Source organism: Mesoplodon bidens (assembly GCF_964165515.1).
Source record: "Mesoplodon bidens genome assembly, chromosome: 3".
Classification (NCBI taxonomy): Eukaryota; Metazoa; Chordata; class Mammalia; order Artiodactyla; family Ziphiidae; genus Mesoplodon; species Mesoplodon bidens.
Genome location: NC_138178.1, coordinates 80,118,909 through 80,131,532, shown reverse-complemented (window position 1 = coordinate 80,131,532; position 12,624 = coordinate 80,118,909). Strand labels below are relative to the sequence as shown.

At 41.3% G+C, this 12,624-nt stretch overlaps 1 long non-coding RNA gene across 1 annotated transcript; it reads left to right on the top strand.

Annotated features, from left to right (window-relative positions):
* The first annotated feature begins 9,381 nt into the window (after positions 1-9,381).
* Positions 9,382-11,946, top strand: LOC308614473. Its single transcript, XR_014015397.1, has 3 exons — positions 9,382-9,435; positions 9,529-9,663; positions 11,726-11,946. It is a non-coding gene; the product is annotated as an uncharacterized lncRNA (long non-coding RNA).
* Positions 11,947-12,624: the final 678 nt, after the last annotated feature.

Here is a 12,624-nt window from a genome sequence, read left to right as displayed (position 1 = left end):
AAGTGTGGGTGTTAAAACAGTTTGTTTTGGTGTTGTTTTTGATATGTGCAACTCTGTCCAGAGGCTGTGCAACTCTGTCCAGAGGCTAAGACATGCAAAGCCTTGCCAGAAAATCATCACAGAGGAATAAATAATAGCATAACCACAACCTGAAGCCCAGCAGTCATTCTCCGCACTCTCAGTCCCTGATGCCCCTTCTCTGGTCTCCAACTCCAAACTTGTAGAGGTTTCTGCAAAGAAGTGCTAGGTGGAAAAATACTACAAATCTCTCTTGGCTCACCAGGGCCCGCCCATGCTGGGATGGGGAGAATTCCAAGGTGAACAGGCTGTGTTATCACCCCAGACTTTCTTGGCACAAACAGTCCATTTCCAGCCCTGAAACGTATTTTCAGAGAGTAATGGACAACCAGTCCCAGAGTAAACACAACATGGCCAGTTTGCAGGTGTTACATTCCTTTGTGTTTGCCAACCAGATGTTCCTCTCTGGGACTTGGTCTTTGGCTCTTTGGGCTCCCTGAGCTGAACAGAAATGTTACTCTTTCTTGCCCTTTTCAATAAAGTCAAGCAAGGTTCTCGCAGGACATGTCCCAAAATGAGCTGTAGATTTCACTTGCAAACTATTAATCTATTTGTGTCAATTTCTTTCTTTCTTTTTTTTTCTTCCCCCCCCTAGTCTGGATTAGGCCAAGAAACACAAGTCAAAATAAACATGTGAATCCTGACCTTTTAAAAAAATGTAACTACTATAACAGAGCTATAAAAATTACCCTGGGGAATTTAGGCTGCAAAATTCACGCCCGTGTCCCTGTGCTCTGGTTTGGCACGGGGTGCAGTGGACACCGGCACACACTCCAAACCAAGGCCAAAGCTGGAAGGTGCCAGTGCTATTTCTACCGCTCCCGGTCAAGACAACCGGCGTGCTGTGGACACTTGGGGATAATTGGATGTCATATTCTCTCTCTCTGTTTGTCCAACTGTGCTGAGCAACAGTGGGTCAGCTTGGAGAAGGCTGAGTGCTTCTAGAATGTCTGACAGATTGAGGGAGGTGGATGAACTTGGATTTAGGAACTGAGACTTTCAAAAGCCACTCCAAAGTCCAATCTCGTGTCATTAGCCTAGAAAGGTTCCACCCGGTTCTTGTTGAACAAATCTTGGTCTGATAGTTGAACTGGTTTGATCATAGCTAGGTGGAGATTTACAGGAGGCCCCTTTTACTATTAAACCTTAGAATTTGGGGGCAGAAAGGAGCTCCTCATTCTTTCATCCCAATTTTCCCCAGTTTGGGCGTAGCATCAGGTCATCACTCCTCAGTCACTGACTTAGCGTTATTCATTCTCCCTAGGATATTCCCAGAGCGGAGCAACCTGGGCTGCCCTGGGATTCCTGCCACTTGGGACCCCCCAGTGTTTCCCCAGCTTATGATAAAAGGAGGTAGCCCTAAAATGTCCTACAGCTTAACGTTTAATTGTGGAAATGCACACAGCATGGTTGACTGCATAAGAAATTCAATGTCACACGTACTGTGTGTTCCTCAAAGCACTAGAGTTATAAGATCTATCTTCTTTGTGATTTTCTTTGAATCTAATTAATAATACCTTATGCTACTATAAGTGGCTGTGGTTTGTAAAATACTTTGGCTTACTTGACTCAGGACAAATTTATAAGGCAGGTGGAATTAGGGACCCTTTGCAGGTGAATTATCTTGGTGAGTGTATGTGATTTACCCAAAGTAATTTGCCAGTCAGCGGCAAGACCAGACTCCAACTTTAACCTCTTAACTCTAAATCCAGGGCTTTTCCAAGCAGACTGGGAGTTCACTGCGGTAGGTGCCACGGTTCACGTGGTATAGATGAGGACATTGAGCAGGGATTAAACAACTTTGCCCACAAAAAATAGTTTGTGACAGAGCCTGAGAAAGTTGCTTTTCTCGACTCCTAGTCCGATGTTCCTTCTGGGTCTTCAGGAAGCTGCGAAGGAGGGAATCTGAAAGTGGCAGAGATTTTGTGATCAGGTGAAAAGAAATCCAATATATAAATCCTATTTTCGAAGTGATTATAAGTTTGTAGTGTGTATGTCATCACAATGCATAAAATAAAATAGCAGCAAAAAAAAATCTTTACTTCGCATCTCTTCTATTTATGGAATCTATTGTCCAACTATCCTTTTATATTATTACAATATTTGTGTGTGGAATGTGTCACCTGTTAAATCAGTAATTTTGTATTCAAGACATGGTGGGTAATTATATACAGGCGTTGCACTTGAATTTCCTATCTACTGACAGAAGTGATGGAGTCAGTCACAGACTTGCGATTTTTTTTCAATGAAATGTATTTGTTTTCCTTTTTCATCCTAGTCTTATGAACAAGATTCAGGGGGTCGCTCTAGACTGACAGAGAAGATGGGGACCTGGGAATTAGTTCCGTCACCTGCAGAAGGATTTGCTTTCCTTCCTGTCCATGTGTATTCAGACAGAAAAGCACATTCAAGGGAGGTGCAGGAACTCCAGGGGATGGGACCTGCTGGTGGAATGTCAACTATTAGGTTTGCTTGGACATCATCCAGTGGGCTTTCCCAGTGAAATACCACAGGGCAATTCCCTATGGCATTTCAATTCTAAGGTATGGACCCCTCCACCCCAGGCCAGGTCAAGGGTCCCTGCTATGGGCTTTCTCTGATGCCCTGCACTTATACTGTTTGACCAACTCCACTATTAAACCCTTATATGTCTACTTTCATTATTATTATTAATGTATTAATTTATTTTTTGGCCATGCCATGCAGCTTGCAGGATCTTAGTTCCCTCACCAGGGATCGAACCCAGGCCCTGGTAGTGAAAGTGCCGGGTCCTAACTGCTAGACAGCCAGGAAATTCCCTATTTTCATTATTATTTAGAGTCAAAGGGTCTAATAGAGTGCTTGGCATCCTGCAGGGACTGATGTGAAGCAGTTGAATAAAGGCATGGAGGAATGACAAACGAACCTTAAATATGGCCTAATAGTGGTCTCCCCTTTCTTTATAGGCTAAACGTTTCAATATCCACTCAAAATTTAGCCCAGCCAGGAGGATTGTCGTGTTTTATTCTCTAAGCAAAACGAAATAGCTCTTTGTGTGTTGATAAATTTGCTCTGGGGTTTAAATTTTCTAAGCCTTGCTTGATGAAGTTAGGATGTAGGTATCTGAAAGCACCCTCCGGTCGTGACGGAATTAAGTCCAAATTCCTTGCCGAGCCCCCAAGATCTTCCTGCTTGTGCCTGACTCTACGGTGTGGAGTCATCAGCCCCATGTATGTGGCCGTCCAGCTCTCCTGGCCTTACTGTCCACACACTCTTGTTCCTCTGCCTCTTTGCATGTCCTGCTCTCAATCAGGAATGCCCTTCCTCCATCGCCTTTGCTTGGAAAGCTCCTACACATATTGGGGAACCCAAATCAAATGCCACCGCTCTTTTTTCCTTAAAACTTAAAAAATCCCTCTTCACCCTCCCACCTCTTGCTGGTACCTTTTATAGCATTTTGTTTATATAGTAATTATTGTGCCAATCACATTTAACCAGAATTACTAGAAATCCTTGCCTCTTTATGGGCAGGTACTTATTCTATTAATTTGGGTATCCCTTGAACCTAGGAAAATATCTGGTACAGATTAAATGCTTAAATCTTTGTCGGATAAGCAACTGACTGGCTGAATGAATAAATGAGAGAGAAACAGAATGTAGAATGACGATGCACTTTTAACTTATGAAAAAAGATGAGATGGTTTATTCATAATTTTAGATCAATAGACATTTCTAGCGTCATCTACTGGATGACAAGCTTCTGGGTGACAAGCCACCCAGCTCAGTACCTGGCAAATATTAGGGGTTAAGTAAAGTTTTGTTGACTGAATGAAATAGATGTATAAACAAGTGGTCTGAGATTCTCCTGCAATTATGTAGGTTGACCTCTGGCTTCGTTTAGCTTACGTTTGGTGATCTTTTATTACAAGCCTGTCCCTATGCATTTCTTCTCTCTGTTCCTGTTTAATTCCTAAGCATTGGGGACGCTAATGCCCTTATGATATACTGCAAAAGATGATACAGGGAAGTTTAGAAACTTTGTGAAATATGGTATTGAGTAGCAAGTAAAGGCTCACTGGTTATTTTCAAATTTGACTTTCCTTCCTTGGGTTTCTAGCATCCGAGATCATTAAAAATAGATAGCATTTTAGGCCATTTTAAACACCTATCTTACTTTATTTCCACCATTGTTTTTGCTTTCTCTTCCTGTGGTTCTCTGAGGTTGAAGAGAGAAACCTCAAGGTTACTTTCAATATCAGACGGTTTCATTGCTCAAGGCCCACGTTCCTAGGTTAATTTATTCTCAACATTCTGCAGCTTTTTATAAAAAGATGGTTTGCAAAACCGTACTTTATAGTCAAAATGTAGGATTTGAAAACTTGAAACTCAGATTAATATGACCACTCTAGTGTCATTTGGATTTAAATTGTGAGGAGAAACCGGGAATGATGCTCTTAGCTACCTAAGGAAATTAGGTGTACCTCTTCTCACAGGACAAACATTTTTGAGCACCTGCCATGTGCCAAGTACATAGTCATGGTCGAATGCTTCAGGATGACAAAAAAATTAATGCCTTTGGGCTTCCCTGGTGGCGCAATGGTTGAGAGTCCACCTGCCGATGCAGGGGACACGGGTTCGTGCCCCGGTCCAGGAGGATCCCACATGCCACGGAGCGGCTGGGCCCGTGAGCCATGGCCGCTGAGCCTGCGCGTCCGGAGCCTGTGCTCTGCAACGGGAGAGGCCACAACAGTGAGAGGCCTGCATACCGCAAACAAAACAAAACAAAACAAAACAAAACCCATTAATGCCTTTTACTTCAGATTTTTAACAATTCAATTTAAGCTTAGGTCATGCTTTATAACTGTTTACAGAACTTTTATGTGTGTGCAACTAATCATGAACATGTTTATTCTTTGTATTAGTTACACTGTGCTTAATCAATATCTGTTGAATAAATAAATGACTGACAAGTTAAAAAGTAAGTAAAATGTGGGGAGCATATTCAGCTAGATGATCTATCTGATGTGGAGGTCACATTCAAGGCTTTTATTGATATTAACATTTCACCAGCAACTAAACAGCAGACAACAGTTTCACTTTTGATCCTAATATTCTCTCTTTTTTAATAATCCATCTGGGACAAGGCTGAAAATCCTTACTTCCCCCAGCATCAATGCAGCTCAGATCCATCTCCGATTTCTTATTTCCTCACCCACTTTGATTTCCTTCCTTGTAGCATTTGTATCCATATCTGTTTCCTTTCTAGATTACAGATTTCTTTGAGGCAGGGACTTCCTTATTGATTTCCTTCTCTCCACCCCAAAATCTACTATAACGTGTAATAAATGTCTGTTGAATAAATACGGACTTGCTCAAAAGAACAACAGACCCCCAAAAGTACAAAAGATAGAGGCATCTGAGCATGTTGACATTTTTTATTCTGCTTGAATCTTGTCCACACCAATGATTGAAGATCTTCTGTTTTCCCCTCCCTTTTCTCCTGGTTGGAGGACTTTATGTACACTTGTTAAAAGAATGCAAATGTTGACTGGTGAGTCATTGATTGAATCTCAGAAAGTGAGGAACAGGCCTCGGAGGGCCTGGCTCCACTTTCCCAGGCACCAGGCACAAGGCTGCTGGTGCAAAGTCCCTTGTGAAAGTCGGGCCTGAGTTCTTGACAAGCTGCAAAGGCACACGCTTTCAATTTTGCTCTGAAACAGTGTCTGAAATCAATACCCATCACACAGAACATGGCGGAGGCTGGGAGGCTGGCAGGGCTGCTTCTGACATTTCAGGAGCATCTCAGCTGTCCCTAAGGGTGGTGGTCTGGCCTTGTTCAAGCCCACGTGGTGCTGGGCAGCGGGAGCCTGAGCTGTTCTCTTCAGATACCCTGGAGCAGTTTTGATCCATGAGAGCCAGTGGGAGGAAAGAAGATCTAACACCCTTGGCTTGTGTTCTGGTCTAGCAAGGCCCGTTTTAATACATTGAATTGATTTGTAGGGCTGATGTCATAAAAAAACTGATTCAATTTGTTGCTGGCAAGAGAAATGGAGAGAAATGAGCCATTCTGGGTGGATTGCTAAGGCTGATCCATGAACAGGTAGATGTCTGGCCTCGCCAGTGGGTCAGGATATGGGTGAGCTCCTGACGTACAGTCTTTGAGACAATGTGTGCAGTGTCCAGCATGGTGCCTGGTGGATCATCCATGTTCCCGAGTCTTAGAGCTTTTCTCCGATATGTTACACCTAAGTCTTTTCTTGGAATTAATATAGATGTGTACCCATTTTAAGCAAGATATACAATAAGAGCCATGTATACTTCTGAAGTAGGGAGCTATTTCTGGCACTTCTTATTGGGTCAGTTAGCATCCAGTTATCCTTGTGGGGTACCCCCTTTTCTCCCTGATCTCTTTATTCCTGCAACTCCCAACACCCCCAATTGTTTATCTGATGTGCCCTTAGGCTCATCTCTCTCCTGAGTTATGGTAACAGGTCATCCTAATTGATCATTCTGTCCCCAGATTCTCCTGCCTCCAATGAAGTACATCCTCTGCATTCAGAGTGCTCATTCTCACACAGATAGATCATCTTCGTTTCCAGGTATATTTTCCAAAGCTTCTCATTATCATCGGTAGAGTATTTCCAAAAATATTTGAATTGGGTTATTGCATCTTTACCTCAGCCCACATACCAAACCCTGTCTCTGGTCTCTCCTTTCTGTACCTTTCTAGGAATGTAAGACAGTTTGTCCCCTCTCAGACATGACCACTGTACTGTCAACTAACTCTGTTGTATGACAAGCTCCTCTTCACCTGCAAGACTCTGCTCAAACACCATTTCTTTTCTGTAACTCTTCATGTTTTCCTGACACAAAGAATTAATCATTCTACCCTGTTCTGATCCCTTATAATGTTTCATGTACCTTTATAGCAACATTAACCATTCAGTGTTATTTTACCATTGATATACTTATTTTCAAAAAATCTTCCATAATAAGCTATGAAGGCGGAAATTTTAATTTGTGTTTGAACTTTTTGTGCCCATCATGGCGCCTGCTAGTTGTCTAGTAGGTGCTTTGACAAAAGTCTGGATTTCATTTTTTAAAAATAAATTTATTTATTTATTTATTTTTGGCTGCGTTGGGTCTTTGTTGCTGCACGTGGGTTTTCTCTAGTTTTGTTGTGGTGTGCAGGCTTCTCATTACTGTGGCTTGTCTTGCTGCGGAGCACGGGTTCTAGGCACACGGGCTTTGGGCTCAGTAGTTGTGGCACACGGGCTTAGTTGCGCTGCAGCATGTGGGATCTTCCACCCGTGTCCCCTGCATTAGCAGGTGGATTCTTAACTGCTGCGCCACCGGGGAAGTCCAGAAGTCTGGACTGAATCTTCAAATTTGAGGCACATGAGTCCCTTGGGTTTGATCACTCATGAATATGACATATTGACATATTGATATTTATTGGTTGTTGCTACTACTTTAGGAGTTGGCTATAGATATTATGCCATCTTAAAATCAGATCCTATTGGATCTCAGCACTAAAAGTTTCTTAATAGGCTTCTGATCCATGTACTTCTTTTGGTTTAGTACAGCACTTCTTAAATTTTTTGTTCCAAAAATTCTGGGCTCTGATGCATGCAAAATATCTGCATATATTGATAAAGTGTCCATGGACTTTCCAAAATCTACTCAAGAGATAGACTTACTTAGAAGTCTCTGATGGAGGAGAATCTTTTAGAAAGAGGACTCTTTTTTTTCATTGATATTCTTTTTTTTAAATTAATTTTTATTGGAGTATAGCTGTTTTATGAGGGCTCTGTCTTGGTTTTTCTGCTAGGTGACTTATCTATGGGAAAGATAGGCTTATGAATGGGGAAGCCAGTTTTCATGATATTTTCATTACCTGGGAACAGCCTGAGACTAATTTGTGAGGCACTGAAATCAGCATGATCTTCAGGTGGTCATATGTTTTAATAGGGCTGGTTTAAGTCATTGCTTCCATGGTAACTTGGCGGCAAGAGAAACCCACACTCTCTTCATATCCATTACCCAGTTGTACTGACGCGTAATTCCTGATGGATAGAAGCCCAGCTAGAGTGCCTGGGTTTCAATCCTGGCTCCATTAATGGGCATGACCTTGGGCAAGTCACTCAGATACTTTCAGTTTCGGTTTTCTCATCTGTAACATGGGAATAATAAAAATTGCCATAGGGGATAAGATCACAATATGACACATAGTAGAACATCAAAGATTTACGTAGAGGGCTTGGCTTGGTGCCTGGTGCAGCCTGAAAAAGTAGCCATTTATAATGATTACTTTTATTTGATGCTCTCTTTTATTTGATGCATTGAGTTGGTTCTCCTAGGCTTGGTTTTTTCAATTTAGTTTTAAATTGAAGTATAGTTGATTTACAACGTTGTGTTAATTTCTACTGTACAGCAAAATGATTCAGTTATACACATATAGATATTCCTTACTAGATTTGATTTTGATTTATATTTCATACATTTGATAAGTGTTAATATTTGGTGAAAGGGAATGCTGTGATTTTGAATATTTAAAATTTCTATTCTTTACAACAACACATATCCTGTATGCCAAATGATTTTTGGAATGAAATATCAGTAGGAAAAAAAGGCTAACCACTTACTTAGAGAGCAATGCTTGTTAAATTTTTTTTTTTTTTTTTTTTTCAGTATGCAGGCCTCTCACTGCTGTGGCCTCTCCCGCTGCGGAGCACAGGCTCCGGATGCACAGGCCCAGTGGCCATGGCTCACGGGCCCAGCTGTTCCGCGGCATGTGGGATCCTCCCGGACCGGGGCACGAGCCCGTGTTCCCTGTATCGGCAGGCGGACTCTCAACCACTGCACCACCAGGGAAGCCCAATGCTTGTTAAATTTTAAGAAGTTAGGATTAGAAAGTTACTTTATATGAAACTTTTGTCTGATGTCTTTTGTGTTTTCTTGAAACACAAAAGTAACTAAATACATTAGTAAATGATTAGTGTCCTATTTCTTTTAGTTTTTCTTAACCCTTTGGTTGTTCAGTAGGCAACAGGAGGTGAAAACAAATTCTAGTCTTAGTTCTCGTATGATATCAGAGAAACTGACTGAGAAAATATATTCGAATTGGTATTTAAACTTTTGAATACGTATCATGTGCCAGCTACTGCCTTTGTATGTAATGTCTCAATTTTCATAAATCTGTTAGACAGATCTTATTACTTGATTTCAGAGGTGAGGAAATGAAGGCCTGGGGAGGTAATAAAAAGATTATCTTGTAAAAAGATGCTTTTTCTATTGAATTAACATTAATTTGGCCTTTTGTCTGGTTTTGCTGATTTCAGGTGAACTGGATTGAAGGAGGGCTGAGTCACTGACATGGTAGATCAGTTCTCTCATTTGAACAGCAGGGTTTTTACAGCCTGCTTTGTCAGGAAAAACATTCCTTAGACTATCGCTTTTTGTCTAAAACAGAAATCATTGTGTTGAATGCTTCTGATTTGGCTGTAGAGCAAGCAAGCACATGCCCTCCAGAAATATCAAGAAAGGAGAAGCTTACTGCCTGGCAATCTGCCTCCACTTCTCATCCAAAATAGACCTCTGGCTGAGGTAATGTCAAAGTCTGTTTCACATTCCTTTGGTGGGGCTTACAGATGATCTCTTTAGGATAATCTCTTTGGAGCAACATCATTTGCCTAAATATTAATTTGATACTATTCTACATTTTGTCATTGTTAAAGCATTTGAAATGGTAGCTTCCTATAATGGAGCTAGAAGCATTTTTATTTGTGTGTGACGGGTTAGAGCAGTGGTTCTCAACAAGGGGTCCATTTAGCCCCTTGGGACATTTGCCAATGTCTGGAGACATTTTTGCTTGTCCACAGCTGGGGGTTGCTACTGGCATCTAGTGAGTAGAGGCAAGAGATTCTGTTAAGCATCCTCCAGTGTCCAGGACAACACCCTCCGCCCCCCACCCCCCACCCCCCACCACCCTCAACAGAAAATTATCTGGTCCAAAGTGTCAATAGTGCCAAGAAACAATGGGTTAAATTCAATTGCCTTAAAATTGCTCCCATATTTCTAATCTGAGCCCGTTTAAAAATATTTCTCCCTTCCAGCACAAGCAGAGTTAATGTGGTGTTGAATTCTGTGGCTTTATCTCAACTCCCAAGTCTGAGATGATCAATGCCTCGAATTCTTTCCTTGCTGTCAGTTATTGACTTTCTCTCAGTCTCTGGTATTCAAGCTCTTGTTGCTGGGGGATGCTTGTAGGATGGTGCGGGAGCTGAAGGAGAGCTTGCACCATTTCCTACCTCCCTGAAACGTGCCTTTAACTAGATAGAGAAAAATTATCTAATAAAATAAATTGACCACTAAGCCAATGAAGAGATTCTGGAGACAGGAGTAGATGATCTTGCTGATAAGAATTAGAAATATGACTTGAATATCTTTGAGGAAATAATTTATTTATGCAGTGGGTAAATTCCTCTCAAGTCATTTAAAAATATGATTGTTGCATTCTTAAGACGAAGAATCCCTCATTTACCTGCCAGATATTCTGGGTGTTTCCACTGGTATTCCATCTTCAATCTTCAGTACAATAAATGAAATATGATGCTTGTGTGGTTATTTTGTGTCAAATTTCAGTCTGATTTCTCAAACCTTGTCTACATTCATGTATTTAATTAACAAACTAATTTTTAAAACCATGTTTTGATGCCTAATATCAATACATTTCAGCATTCTCTCAGCTCCTGAGCAATGCAAATGTGAACAGAATATGGCTCTAGTGCTTGAAAAACTGATTAAGTTTAGTGGAAAAAAAAGACTTTTAAGCAGATATTTACAATTCATGGGGTCAGTGCTATACAAGGAGAAATGCAAAGTGCTCTGGGAACACACATAGGACAAATTATGTTTTGGGAACTGAGAAAAAAATTAGGCACGAGGTAATAAATGTGTTGGGTATTGAAGAATGAATAGGAGTTTTCTGGACAGAGGAGTGACAGTCAGAGGCAAGAAGATGTTAAAGAGCATGGATTGATTGATGTTCTGTGGCAGGAATATGACATGAATAGGAATGAATGGCATGAGATGAAGCTGGAGATTTTTCTCCTAAATATGATGAGCTCTTTGGGGCAAGGGCATCTGCCCTATTCTTCTTTGTATCCCTGGTGCCTGGGACAGTGCCAGGCACATAGCATCTCATAGCATCAGCAGCAGTAGCAACATCAACACAGCAAGGGATTGTAGACTGTGTGCTCCAAGTCTCTAAGCAGAGAAACAATACGGTTAGAGTTGGAGGTACAGGGACAGGGTAGATAGGAACAGAAGTAGGAAGTCTCATCCTAAGGAAACTGTAATCAGGGCAAGTTGTCATAAGGACCACGGCAAAAGAAAAGAATGGAAGAAAAGGGATTCTAGAGATACTTGGTAGGTAAATCTAGTAGAATTTGGTGAACAAATGAAATTGAAGAGTGATATAAGTGGTAGTTGGAGGTGCTATCATTCATAGTGCATGCAGAGTATACTTAGAACAATCTAGTTTTCAGAATGTCATATTTGAGGGAGCACCTTCAAATGTCTTGGATAAGCAGTGCTCTGGTTGAGAAATATTGGCCTGAAGATTTGCTGGCTCACATGGTGATTGTCTCCCATGCTTTGTCTTCAGGAACCTTGGCTACTGGCTTCTGAGCCATCTTGCTTGGCGCTGGCATCTCTGTGACCTCCCAGGATGGGTCTTGGCCTTACCATCCCTTTGCCATCCTGGCCCACCCCTCCCAACTTTAACCAAAGACTCAGACAGTTGCCTGATCTCTAGATTCTGGTGACAGCCTGCCTACTTGCTCTTCTTGCCCTCACCAAACTCACTGACCAAGCATATCGCACAAGAAAAGGTGAGTGAATCTTTTCCTTACTTTGATGGTGAAGTCAGCATTCCTTTTACATTCCAATGACCACAGGAAAGTGTATAGTCTTTCTTGGTATACATGGAGGATTGGTTCCAGGACTCCCAGCCAAGGATTCCAAAATCTGTGGATGTTCAAGTCCCTTACATAAAATGATGGTAGTACAGTTGGCCCTCCGACTCTGGTATCACATCTGCAAAGATGGTGGGCTGGCTGTATTTTAACACAATAACCCTAATATATTCCCCTCCTTAATAAGATATACAACAATTTCTTAACATGTTTATTTCTACCAAATTAAGTTTTGAGAAGCATTCTTGTTAGTAACACTGATCTAGGATATTTTTGTGATATGAAATTAACTTTGGCACGTACAACAAAAAGAATAACAAATTCTACATAGACCACCTTTGCTGTGAGATTTACATTTCTGAGTCTCTCAAGAAATAGAGCACAGCAGCTCTGACTGTCTTCACATCTTTATGTTTGATGGTGCCAGTAGATTTTCTCAACATTTATTCTAAAAAGGACATACTTAGTGAGTTCCTTAAATGCAGGAAGGTTCTGATTTTATTTGTGGAACAGCTCCTCCTTTAGCATGGCTTAGTACAACAGAATGCATCTGAGGCCTGTTATACTGTCTAAAATTAGGAAGTTTCAT